The 13,720-nt window shown below is 39.4% G+C and overlaps 1 long non-coding RNA gene across 1 annotated transcript in view; it reads left to right on the top strand.

Moving 5' to 3' along the window:
- Positions 1 to 5,767: 5,767 nt before the first annotated feature.
- LOC147917340 (uncharacterized) overlaps positions 5,768 to 13,720 on the top strand; it is a 35,749-nt gene continuing 27,796 nt past the window's right edge. The window contains exon 1 of the long non-coding RNA XR_015552016.1: positions 5,768 to 6,255. This is a non-coding gene — a long non-coding RNA (uncharacterized LOC147917340). The remainder of the gene's footprint in view (positions 6,256 to 13,720) is intronic.

Raw genomic sequence — 13,720 nt, 5'->3', positions numbered from 1 at the left:
AGGCATCTATTGAATGAAAAAATTAACTTCTTTCAATATACCTAGATTGGTATTAATTATGTACCATTCTTGAGAGAGTTGAGAAGAGTCACTGTGTTCTGTGGTTCAGTTGAAAAAGGCTGAATTATTAGATTTTGACAGGACCTCCTCCAAAGTGATGCTGTTTTCTTCTGAATCCTATCAGATGACACACAATTTTGATTTGTCCCATTGCTAATGGTCACATGATTAAGGATGTGTCTGTTAGGAGTCTCAACTATTAAGTTTGTTGTTATTTTCTCCCTTGGTAATTGGTAAGTGTTTTGTGGGAAAGTTCTTTGAGACTTTGCAAGTATTCCATTCCTCATCAAACTTTCAATTTACTCATTTATTTATTTATAGTACTATTGATTAATATGGGCTTTAATTCATTACTATCATTATTTATCTTCATGTTCAAATTGTTCCCAATTTAGCTAGTGGAAGTCTCTTCCAAGTGGCTTATGTGTTCTCTTGCTATGTCTCCATCACTTTTTGACTATTTCTTTTTGGCACAAGATATTAACAAGTTCGTCTTGTATTTTGCCTGCCCCAGCCCTGGAATCCACCGTTTTAGCCCTGAGTCTTTTTAGTGGAGAATAACATTTAGAAGAAGACATCTGGAGGCCGGCCCTGTGGCTTAGTGGTTGAGTTTGGCACGTTCTGCCTCAGCGGCCCAGTTTCGGTTCCCGAGTGCAGCCCTACACCACTCATCAGCAGCCATACAGTGGCCGCCACCTACATACAAGGTAGAGGAAGATTGGCACAGATGTTAGCTCAGGGTGAATCTTCCTCAGTGGAAAAAAAAAAAGGAAAGAAAACGTCTGAGCACTAGGTGTGCTCTTTGCTTTTGGAGTGTGGTGCTTCGAGGCTCTGTCAGTGGAGAGAGCTAGGATATATATGCATGCACACATGAATGTATATACACACATTTGCATTCTATCTATCAATCAAACCGTGAGTGTACACTGATAACCATCGGTTCTAATCTAGCTCCTCAGGGTTTTGTTCTAATTTTCTCCCTTTCCATATGTACAACCCCCTTTGATGCTGAGAAACCTGGCTCCCATTGGCCTTATTAGATTTACTTATTTGATCAATCCCCCTGAATGTAATCACTCTCTCCTCTCCACTGCTATGGAGTGGAGATCCCCTTTCCTATGGAGATGCACTCTTCCCCTAGGCGAGCTCTATGGTCCACGTCAGACTGCCTCTCTACATGGAGGTATCCTCACCCTAGTCAGGCCTTTCCCTGCTGAACTGAGTGATGCCATCTTCATCCTGTATCAGGTGGGCTCTGACTCACATGCTGCTCCCACTTTTCCTCCGCCCGTGCCCCTCCTTCCATAAGCAGGGCAGATATACAACTGTTTCAATTTATTTGTGAATGAGAAGAGAAAGATAGGACAGTAGCTAAAAGGAGACTCATTCAGGAAAGAATTGTTTTTGCTAAGATGCCAATCTAGAAGATGAGGTTAAAGATATAGAAGAGACAGAGGTGGTTGATAAAGCCACTTGTCTCAGAAGGTAGAAAGGGATGGGATCTAGAGCACAAATCCTGAGGATTAGTTTTAAGTATAAGAAAAGATCATGTTTCCACTTCAGTAGAGAGTGGGAGGGAAGAATGGGTTCAGTACAGGTTGGTTGGAGACTTTCCTGGCTGAAAAAGGAGTGAATTTACATCCTATGGCTTTTCCTTTCTCTGTGCTGACATTGCTGAGAAGGCGTGATTTAGTTGGAGATTTGAGGAAAGTGGAGAGAGTTCTGAAGTCGCTGTAGAGAATGAGCAAGTGAAATGAGCAAAAAATCAGAAATATTTCTGAGCAGTCTGGAAGATCTAACTGAATAGAAACTGAAAATGAGTTGAGACACCAACCCAAATTGTTGTAGTGTTTTCTCAGTAGCCCCCAGGGCTAGGAGTAGAGAAGGCAGTTTCTATCAGGCCAACAGTTAAACAGAAAGACATGGCACAAGTAAGTTGAGGATATTGGCTAGAGAGAGGTGACATGAAGGAAATGAATGTTGAATATTGAATGTTGAAATGTTGAAATGAATAGTACTTTTAACCATTAGGAAAGTAAAGGAAGAGAGGAGGATCTGGAAGAGGGACAGTAGATGTGTCATGGCCTATCCCAAGGTCCTTGTGTGATTTGGTCCCAACAGTCAGTAACCAACTCTGTCTAACTTCAGGGTATGTGTGTACGGGTGGGGAGGGGAAGGATTTATTATAAGTATGTAGGGTAGCTCACAGAATTAAAAGTCAGGCTGAACAATCATGCCTCACAAATACAGGAAGCATGCAGCTTTGGTATTGTAGGTATTAGGAAGCCTCTTCAGACGACCACTATTGGAATGAATCAGCTCTACCATCATCTATTCTTGTCTTACTGCTCAGGATTCAAATACTGAGAGGAAAGGTTAATGTTTAAATGGCCTTGCTTGGATCTTGTGTCCACCCCCTTGGCCAGGAGACCGAGTGTTCTACCAAGACTGCATGAAATGGGGTAGGGGTAGTTCTTCAAAGGAAAACAAAGGTGCTATTAAGAGAAGAAGGAGACTGGATGCTATACTGGTAAAAACAAGAGATGGTCAGCATTGGTAGATTGCACGTGTGGTATTGAATTTATGCAGGATAAAGCATGATTTGATATGGAGAGGAAGATGATGAGTAAAATGCTAGTCCTTTTTTTTTACTTTTACTTTTCTTAAATACAAATATAATACATGTGCATTATAAAAATAATTAAAACTATCCTCCTCCCCCAAATCTTCAATGAATGTGGAGCAATGACCAAGATATGACAGCAAAGGGAGAAGTGGGTAGAAGATGATAGACTAGTTTGAAAACCATGGTTTGAACATTGTCTAGGGTTCAGATCTGTCATGTACACTGTAGATATGGAAGTGAATAATGAGAGTTTGGTCTCTTGCTTATAAGTCAAAGTACAAAACAGTGCATTAAAAACTTTCAGGTCTTACACAAATCCAAGGTTGATTTTACTAAAAATGTCTCCTTTTTGAAAAGGTATAGGTAAGTATGTGTCTTCAACTTATATGATAGAATCAAATCTGAATGATTTTTTTAAATTCTTTTAAAATCTCCTTCTATAATTCCTGCATTTAAGAATTGACTTTTTGTTATTGTTGTTCTTTTCATTGTCCACTATTTTTGAGGCAATGTGTAATGCCCCTCCCCCTAAAAAAATACCCCTCCCAGCCTGCTTTAGAAAGTCACCATTTGAGTGTAAACAGTTTTATTGAGTAGACTCTACTTGGTGGATATTAACACAATAATGTTTTTATTTTTCTCTAATCACAATTCCCAATAGTGCTTTGTATTATCTCCCAAGACAATTTCTTGGGCACATTCCACAACTTTCTCATCACTTTCAGTTATTAAACAAACAAAGCAAAACCAAACTAATTTCACTCCAATGTAAAAATCCAATCTCAAATCTGATTCAGATATGATCCTCTCAGTTCCCTCTGCTAGCATCTTGCTTCTTTTGTCCGTAGGAGGGATATGAGAGATGGCAGGGGTTGCTTACTGAAGATAAGGAAGTGCCCCTTCCTCCAAGACTCTGCAGGATTCTATTGCTGCTGGTAGTCACTGAGGATGTGGTGGTCTTCTCATAACTTTGTGCAATTTTTAGGGTTGCTTAGCTTCACCTTGGTGCACCGCATCACTGAGAACACCCGAGAGGGGCCACCCATGTCTTCCCTTAGTCTTGCCTTGCTCCACATCCCATCCCCCTTAAGCAGCTGTTAGGTAACCCCAGGGCTTCGGCTTTCTCCTCTTGTCTCTATATTCCTTCAAATTGAGTCAAACACGGAAGTCCTCTTCTGCACCCTCTGGTAGATGAGGAAACCTGGAATGGATTGGAGGTTTTCTCTACCTTCTTAAGTTCCCTATAACATGGTTTCTTTTGGTCCCACTTTCCTGGGCTGAGCCAGCAAGTCTTCCTCCTCCAAAATTGCCAGAAAAGAAGCAGGCACAATTATTGGTGTTCAGATATGCTCCCAAATTCCAAAAGACACAAGTCAAGTTCTCCCCCAGACTCCCTCAGGGGGCTCACTGTACTTTGAAGGCAGGCTTTGGGTTGGTCTCTAAGTCTCTGACTCTGCAAGTGTTCAGCTAGGTGCTTGGTTGTCAGTCTTTCCTTCTTGCCAGCACTCACATTCTGTACTTCGTTGAAACTCCCCTTTCACTTGGCTTCTGGTGGGTCGAGAGGGAATATTTTTCTGCCTCCCTAGGGCTGAGATGTTGGTTGGGAGTAGCAGAGGTGGTTCCCCTGCCTCTGAACAAGTCCTCAGGGAGAGTTTTGGCCCCAGTTTTTGGCGAGGCCTTTAAAAACATGGAATCCTTATGCCTTTTTGTCATCATTTTTCAGTCAGAATAACCAATTCCAAGACAACAGGAAACGGCCTATTCAACGTTCTATAATTATAGCATAAAACTAAACTAATGATATCCTTCATTCTTGTTTGATACTGCTGTCTACAATGAAAAGCAAAAAACAAACTCTAACCCACAGGATATGGCAAACCAGATCTTTTCAATGCCTAAGAGTTAAGTTAGGCATGTTTAAAGCAGCATTGATTTTCCCAGGTCATCACAAGTACTATTAATGAATAATATTATAGTTGTTTTGTCTGACTTCCTATTGGAATATGGCAGGTATAAGATGGGTGTTAGAGTGAGGCAGAGGAGTTAGGCCTATTATTAAATCATTGGTCAGTCAAGAATATAGCTCAGTAACAGTGTTTAACTATTTTTATTTGAATGTCTTTGAATATAATAAGCAGAATTGGCGTTGATTTAAAAAATAGTAAACTGATTTCCCTTTAAGACATTTCAAAGACTTTTAAAAAATTTAAGTAGATGTTAAAATGTGCTTGTTAATCTTATGCCTCATAGTCCCCTTAACAGAGGTTTGAATAAAGAAGTATTTTAGGTTCTGGCTTAAATATGAAGATAATTTTAAGCATTCCCAATGGCTAACACATATAATGATTACCATTCCCAGAGCAGTACTGTCTTCAGACCTTCTCAGCTGAATTCTTTTTGAATGACATTTCTGCTATCCATATCCTTCTTGTTAAGAACTCAATAATGGACTAGGTTAATTAGAAATAGGTAATATTACCTTATATTAATCATCCATCTGTCAGAATAAATTAACCTTTTTAGCTCCTATTTTCTGGAATTCCCAACCTCCGTAGACACTGTTCTCGAGGCATTAGATAGCCTCATAAAATTTTAAACTCATTTGAATTTGGAAATACCCATTACTGATAGAGTTATTAAACTTTATAATCACAGAGATTTACTCTGAGATCATTGAAGATGAGCTAAATTCAGGCACCTCACAGGCTTGTTTCTTCCTAGCTGTGTGATCTGGGGAAATTCAGTTATCATCTCTGAGTCTTCATTTCTTCACTTACAGAGTGGGGATAATAATATCCACCTCAAATTGTGGAAATCAAATGGGATAACACCTATGGAGGATTCTGAAATGCACAGCTGAATTGTTCAGGATTGTTAGTATTGTTTTGAAATATGGTCAAGTCAGAAGACTTCACTTTTTCCACCGTTGGTGTTAACTGATCACTGATATCATGGAGTTCTTTTCCCTAGCTCCCCCGTAGCCTTGGCAGGGAGAAAAAGTTGTGTGAGATGGTCTTTTGACTACTTGTGGCTCCCACAATTCTTTGGTACATGTGTGGCCCAGGGAGCAGATGTGTCAGTCAATCCAACAAAGAATGGAGCTCATGGGTCCAGCCACTGTGGAGATTCATGACACCTTGTGAAAAACAGGCTGGAGAACTAGCATGCATTGAAATAAATCTATCAACAATGTAAATATAAGTTCATCTGCTTTTTAAAAGCAAAATAATGCAGTGAATTTCATCAGAGGTAATTTGGGAAATATTCAAACATTTGGCTTTAATTAGAAAGGAAAGAAAATATATCAAAACTAGATTCCATTGGGCAGGGTTTGTTTATCCATCTTATCTTGAGTTTGAGCCAAAAATCCTTAGTTTTGACTAGTTCTTAAATGTTTCTCCAAATTTGGGCAGAGCCTTTGGCCTATTTAGAGATACATGCAGCTTAGTTCACTGTTAGATGAGAGGGATGGTGGCCCATGCCTATCAGGACCCACCAAAATGAAGAGCAGGAGAAGGTCACGGGGTGGATAATGCTGTGTGTGAAGACAGGACCACCACCAGTGGGAAGTGAGTACTCCATGAGGTGGAGGACATCCCATTTATCGGAGTTTCTCTTGGGCAAATGAACATATGTATTTAGGAAAAAGATTTTGATAATCTACTTGGGAGGAGTTGTCAGAACCTTCCCCCCAAACACACAACCCCCTCTGCCAAGAGGGGAGAATTGCTTTCCATGTAGGGCCCTTTCTTTTGGTCATTTCCCTAAAGAGCCAGTAAGTAGGTTTGGAGGTAGAATTTAGGAGAGGGCCGAGTTTTGATGTATTTTTGAGGAGAATGGAATGTGAGATTCTGGGGAATACTGGGAGGAGGGAGGAGCCAGCTTGCTGGACCCGTTAGAGAGGGAGGAAGGGGAAGTAGCCATTTGGGTAAGGAAAGACTTTGAAAAACAAAAATGTCTAATGAGGGATTTTTATTTATTTATTTATTTTATTTATTTATTTTTATTTTTTTAATTTTTTGTTTATTGCGGTAACGTTGGTTTATAACATTGTAAAAATTTCAGGTGTACATCATTGTACTTCTATTTCTGCATGGACTACATCATGTTCACCACCAAAATACTAATTACAACCCATCACCACACACATGTACCGAATTATCCCTTTCACCCTCCTCCCTCCCCCCTTCCCCTCTGGTAACCACCAATCCAATCTCTGTCCCTATGTGTTTGTTGATTGTTGTTATTATCTACTACTTAATGAAGGAAATCATACGGTATTTGACCTTCTCCCTCTGACTTATTTCACTTTGCATTATACCCTCAATGTCCATCCATGTTGTCACAAATGGCTGGATTTCGTCGTTTCTTATGGCTGAGTAGTATTCCATTGTGTATATATACCACAGCTTCTTTATCCATTCGTCCCTTGATGGGCACTTAGGTTGCTTCCAAGTCTTGGCTATCGTGAATAAGGCTACAATGAACACAGGGGTGCATGTACCTTTGCAAATTGGTGTTTTCAAGTTCTTTGGATAAATACCCAACAGTGGAATAGCTGGATCATATGGTAGTTCTGTCGTTGATTTTTTGAGGAATCTCCATACTGTTTTCCATAGTGGCTGCACCAGTTTGCACTCCCACCAGCAGTGTATGAGAGTTCCCTTCTCTCCACATCCTCTCCAACACATGTTGTTTCCTGTCGTGTTAATTATAGCCATTCTGACGGGCGTGAGGTGATATCTCATTGTAGTTTTGATTTGCATTTCCCTGATAGTTAGTGATTTTGAACATCTTTTCATGTGTCTGTTGGCCATCTGTATATCTTCTTTGGAGAAATGTCTGTTCAGGTCTTTTGCCCATTTTTTAATTGGGTTGGTAGTTTTTTTGTTGTTGAGATGAGGGATTTTTAAAATTAGTTTTTTGAATAGATGATGGAGACACATGTTTCCACAGAGGTATAAAAACATGGGCCATAAACTCTCCTTAATATCCTGGTCCCTCAGTTCTCTCCCCTCTCTCCACCAAGTAAGCACTGTTATTGTTTTTTCTTATGTACATTTCTGAGTTTCTGTATGCACATTTAAGCAAATACGAATATTGATTTTTATTTCCCTCTGCTTTTTTTACCCTGAATTTAGGATATTACATACATTGTTCCCTACTATATATTTTGGACATCTTTCCTATCACTACATAGAGAGCTTTCTAATTCTTTTTCATTGTCCCACTGTATTCCATTTTATTGATGTACCATAATTAATTTAACCTATTTATGGACATTGGATTGTTTCCAGTTTGCATTTACAACGAGATTGCAACGAGTAAACTTATACAGAGCTTATTTTGCATTAGTGCATGCACACCCTTAGAATAAATTCCCAGTAGTGGTCTTGTGGGACAAGATATATGCAATTGTAATTTTGAGAGACATTGCTACATTTGCCCCCTAAGGAGTTGTACCAATTTGTACTCCTGACAGAAATAAGTGAAAGTGCCTGTTTTCTCAAAGCTTTGCCACCACAGTGTATTGGCAAACTTTAGCATTTCTACCAACTGATAGGTGACAAATGGCATCTTGGTGTCTAGTTTTTTTTTTAGGGTCAATTTTTTGAAATTTTCAAACTATCTCAAAGTTACAGAAAAGTTGCATGTACAAAAAACTTTTTCCCCTAAACTATATAAGAGTAAGTTGCCAACATGATGTCCCTGTTGAGAAAACTTGAGGGTATATATCTTACAAACAAGGACATTCTCCTGCATAACCAAAATAAGACCATCAATCTCAGGGTATTAGCTTTGATACATTACTGCCATCTAATCCTCAGACTCCATTCCTGTTTTGCTCTTTACCCCTAATATATCCTTTGTAGCAAAAGTATCCAGTCTAGAATCATGTGTTATGCTTGGCTGCTGGCCCTCTTTAACCTCATTCAATCTGAAATGGTTCCTTCTGCTTTTTTTCGCTTTCACCATCTTGATCCTTTTAAAGATTATAAAGCCAGATATTTTGTAAAATTTCTCTTAATTTGGGTTTGCCTGACATTCTCTTTTGAATCACTTCAGATTACACTTCTTTGGCAGGAATATGACAGAAGGTACGCTGTGTTTTTCTCATTGCAACCTAGCAGGCGGTGCATGATTTTGATTGATCGCATTACTGATGGTGTTCACTCTGATCATTTGATTAAAGTGGTGACTGCCAGGATTTTCCATTGTAAATTTAATCTTTTCCTTTTGTAATTGGTAAGTGTTTTGTGGTAGGGTACTTTGAAATTATGTAAATAGCTATTTTGGTGTTAAAATTTAAATTTATCAGTTTGTTTCTTTTAGGTATATCACTATGGACTCATTGGTTTGTGTTGTATTCAATGGATCATAATCTGTTACTCTCATTATTTATTTTGATGGTCAAGTTGTCCTAGATTTGTTCAGTGGGAGTTCCTTCAAGCTGGCTCGTCTGTCCTTTTGACTTATTTCCATCATGCTTTGAGCATTTCCCTGCTTTCTGATTCAAAGAGATGTTCCAGGCTCATCTTGTACTTTCCCTGCCCTGGACTTGGAATCATCCATTTCTTCAAGGAAGATTTTAGTGGAGAATGGTATTTAGAAGCCAAGATCTGAGTGCTACATGTGCTCCTTGCTATTGGGTTGTCTCTGTTCCTAGGCCCTCTTAATGAACAGACACGCATTTACATCTATATTTATTTATTTCTATGAGTTGATACCATACCTTCAATTCTTATCCAACACCACATAATTCATTATAGTTTTCTCCTTTTCCATATTTTTAATTCCCTTCTCTGACAGTGAGAAACTTGGCTCACATCATCCTTAAATATTTACGTATTTGATCATTCCCCTTGTATGTAACACATCTCACAGCTCTGCCCATGTCCCACATAAATACTTTGCTCACTGTGCCAGGCTCCTCTCTTTCTCCTCCCCTCTCTTCCCATCTCCCACAGAAGTTCTCTTCACTCCTCATAGGCTCCTCAGGCTTCTTGGTCCATTTTTAATTTGCATTCTTTTTGTTATGAATGAGGTTGAACAATTTTTAATGAAGAGTTCCAGTATAAGTCCCTTCTCTATTTCCCATACAAAATCTTCAGTAAAATCAACATTACCCAATAATATTTTTGTGGAGTGAATTATTTAGTAGTTCTTGAGTCAGAGCTGAGTTTTATGTTCAGCTGCATGGAGTGACTACATTATTTAAGTCATTTATTCATTTAACAGATACTTGTTGAATTCACTGTATGTTCCAGCCACTGTTTAGGCATTGAGGATCCAGTGGTAAAGAGAGACAAATTGCCTTCCCTCATGGAATTTATAATTTTAGTGGTGGAATCAGATAATGAGCAAGTCAACCTATAAGCTTAGAATGGAATGTCAGGTAGTGTAAAAGCTACAAAGAGAATAGAGCACAGAGACAGCATTTCAGTCACAGATGCCAGGGGATTGCTCTGGCACTGAGGGAAGGGAAGCCTCAGTGGATACCTGGGTGACGGAATGGAAAGAAATGTTTTGTGCATTCTTTCATTCATCCCAAGGGTCAGAGTCTCGGGAGTCGTGTCTGCCTGGAAGGAACAAGCCGATTTCTGGGTCTGAGAGCCGGGGGCAGAGATCCCAACCTGATAGGAGGGCAGCCACTCAATACAGCCTGTGGACCTCTTGCTCATTAACCCTGAGGCCACTTCCCAATCAGGCCTGTGCAATACTGCCTTCTCAGCTTCAATTCTAACAAAAACATCAGAAACAACAACTTCATAAGTAACCAATAAAGCTTTGTCTTAAAAGTGTTTTTAAACTTTTTCGAATCTTGATGATGTCTTTCTTGCGGGTCAGGAGATACTAGTTTCATCTAACACATGAGGAACTGAGGCTCTTAAGGATTAATAACTTGCTCAGCATCATATAGCTAGTAAAACACAGCTGCAGTTAATTCCGAAGCCTAGCTCTTTCCACTGTTGCCCATGGTCAAACTCTGTTCTGTTCTTTTGGGGAAGTGCCCTCCAAAGGCAGCTCCACTATAAGGCCTCATAGAAGCCAGGATCCTCTAGACTATGAGTCTCTTGCTAAAACTTAATAAATATCCTCCTATTGTGTAGACCTGTTTCCATTTCAATCGCGATAAAATATAAACTAATTTTTATTCACCTTTTTAGGCTGAGACATTATCCTCTACTGTCCAGAGTCCAGGGTATATTGGATGGTTAGTTATATACTTTCAATAAGCAAAATCTATTATATCTTTGCAAGATATAATATACAATGTTACTTAGCAGCAAGTGCAGCTACCACCTGATACTCCTATAAATGTGCCTCTGTGAACTGTTTCACCATTGAGATCACAGATAAATTAACCAGTCAACTCAGCAAAGCCCTGACCATAGAGCAGTCACTTAAGCCTATTTGTATGGATTAGATATGAGATTAGATATGAGAACTCAGTAAGTAAACTGTGGTGGTGGTTAATATTACAATTAAAAGCATCATATAATTGAAAAGACAAATTGTCCATGATTGAGAACAAAATATAATAAAGTAATAATATTATACCCATCAAAAATGTTACAAGAGCACAATATTTGAAATCACTTGATGTATAATGAAAAAGAAATGTCACTGTGGAAGAATGACATTTGCCTTATCTGTGATTTAGCCTAAACGTGGAACAGCATAATCTTACTGGCCACTGGTAGTTGCTTGGGCCTGCCTGCCTAGAATGCTGTACAGTAGTCCCCCCTTATCCGTGGTTTCAGTTGCCTGCAGTCAGCTGCGTTCTGAAAATATTAAATGGAAAATTCCAGAAATAAACCATTCATAAGTACTAAGTTGCATACCATTCTGAGTAGCGTGATGAAATATCACCCCGACCCGCTCTGTCCTGCCCAAACTTCCCTTTGTCCAGCGGCTCCACACTGTATATGTACCTGCCTGTCTGTCACTTAGTAGCCATCTTGGTTATCAGATCGACTGTTGCAATATTGCAGTGCTTGTGTTCAAGTAACCCTTATTTTATTTAATAATGGCCCCAAAACCAACTTTATTGTTGGCTATTTTTAGTCTCTTACTATGCCTAATTTATAAATTAAACTTTATCATAGATATATATGTACAGGAAAAAACATAGTATATATAGGGTTTGGTACTATTTGTGGTTTCAGGCATCCACTAGGGATCTTGGAACATATCCGCCTCTGCTAAGGGGAACTATTTCCTGCAGATGAGGGGAGACTACTGTATTGAGAAAGACTGTGAGTCCTAATCAGCTCTCAGCAGCATAGAGTGCAGGGATCAATTAGTGATGTCTGCCTTGGGGAGGGGAGGCAGGAGTAGTGACTTTCATTTTGCCTGGGGCTACACTGGCGCTGGAGCCCCTGCTGAGCCCCTCTCTGGAACTGGCTTTGCAGCTTTTCCCTCAAGGCAGCTGCAGAACACAGTCAAAACAAGCACAGGACCTAGAAACGCTGGCCACCCAAACTGCCTTTGACTTACAGTCTAGCACCCACTACCCTAGGAGAAGAGCTTCTTGCTATACACATCATGTCAACAGGAAAGTGCTGGAGGAGTCTCTGGAGCTGGGGAAAAGGAAATCAAGACTTTGTGTGTGGAGATGGCCTGCGAAGTAGAAATATTGCTAGGGTCTTCAACAGCTGGGCCCTCTGCAGGGCAGTCCCAGTGTGCTGGCTTGTTATAGACCAGGCCAGAGAGGGTATGTGGGGGTGGAAAGGAAGTCTGTGTAGGGAAACTAAATCATGCCAGAAGTAACAGCAGTTGGTGAAATAAAAAGAATCACTTGGTAGTATCTTTTTTAACATAGAACTATAATAATGATTCAATACACATCTAAAGTATAAAATTGAAAATTAGGATAGAATACTGTAATATATCAAATCTTTTCTGAATCCTGACTCTGCTATCTGTGAAACCTTGGACCCTAGCTCCTTATCAGTAAAATAGAGATAATAATAATCCTTATCTCATAGAAGGTGCTTGGTACATAGTAACTGCTTTGCACGTGTTAGCTCCTGTTGTTGTTGTTGTTGTTTTTTAATTACCTTTGTGGGTGATCAGGGACATGTGAAACCCATTAAATGATTCTGTAGAAATGGAACACTACACAGCCATTCAAATATATGGAATGATCTCCAAGATATATTGTTGTTTGAAAAAAAGCAAGATGCAGGACAGTGTATACTGTGTGTTTGCGTTTTTTTTTCTTTCTTTTGCTGAGGAAGACTGGCTCTGAGCTAACATCAATTGCCAATCCTCCTCCTTTTTTTTCTCCCCAAAGCCCCAGTAGATAGTTGTATGTCATAGGTGCACATCCTTCTAGTTGCTGTATGTGGGACGCAGCCTCAGCATGGCTGGAGAAGCGGTGTGTCGGTGCGCGCCCGGGATCCGAACCTGGGCTGCCAGTAGCGGAGCACGCGCACTTAACCGCTAAGCCACGGGGCCGGCCCTGTTTGCGTTTTTTAAAAGGATATTTAAGTGCGTCTGTTCTTGTATCAGTATATGTGTTTTCTGGGAGTGATACTCAAGAAACTGTTAATACCTGGGAGGGAGACTGGGAGTCTAGGTGGGACATAAGCTTAATTTTCATTGTGTACCTTTTTGTACTGTTTGAAATTTTAAATTAGCCATATGTACTTTTTAATTGAAAAGAACAGTTTAAGGTTAAGAATATATGTAGGTAAATATCCACTCAGGTTAAATATTTTTCCAGCATGTTGTTTCAGAAATAGAAAATTTTCTTTAGTAAATTATGAAAGTGAGTTATTGCTAACAGAATGATCCTTAGCAATTACAGTATGTATGACTGAACGCTGAAATCTATATAAAATTAGCTGTAGTCAATCATGATATATAACAATTTAAGGTATCATATTATGGTGAAGTATTTGTTGGATCTCATTTTAATCTTAGTCTTTAATTCAGTAATTTGGATTAGAAATGTATTCCAATGAACTGAAAATAAATCTTGAGTAGCTTATTTATCATTTAGAGAATGTGACACATTTTAGCCAA

Source organism: Ceratotherium simum, chromosome 4 (assembly GCF_057802395.1).
Source record: "Ceratotherium simum simum isolate JZ-2026a chromosome 4, ASM5780239v1, whole genome shotgun sequence".
In the NCBI taxonomy this organism is placed as follows: domain Eukaryota; kingdom Metazoa; phylum Chordata; class Mammalia; order Perissodactyla; family Rhinocerotidae; genus Ceratotherium; species Ceratotherium simum.
Note: the sequence above shows the minus strand (reverse complement) of the source record. Positions and strands in the feature narration are given on the sequence as shown.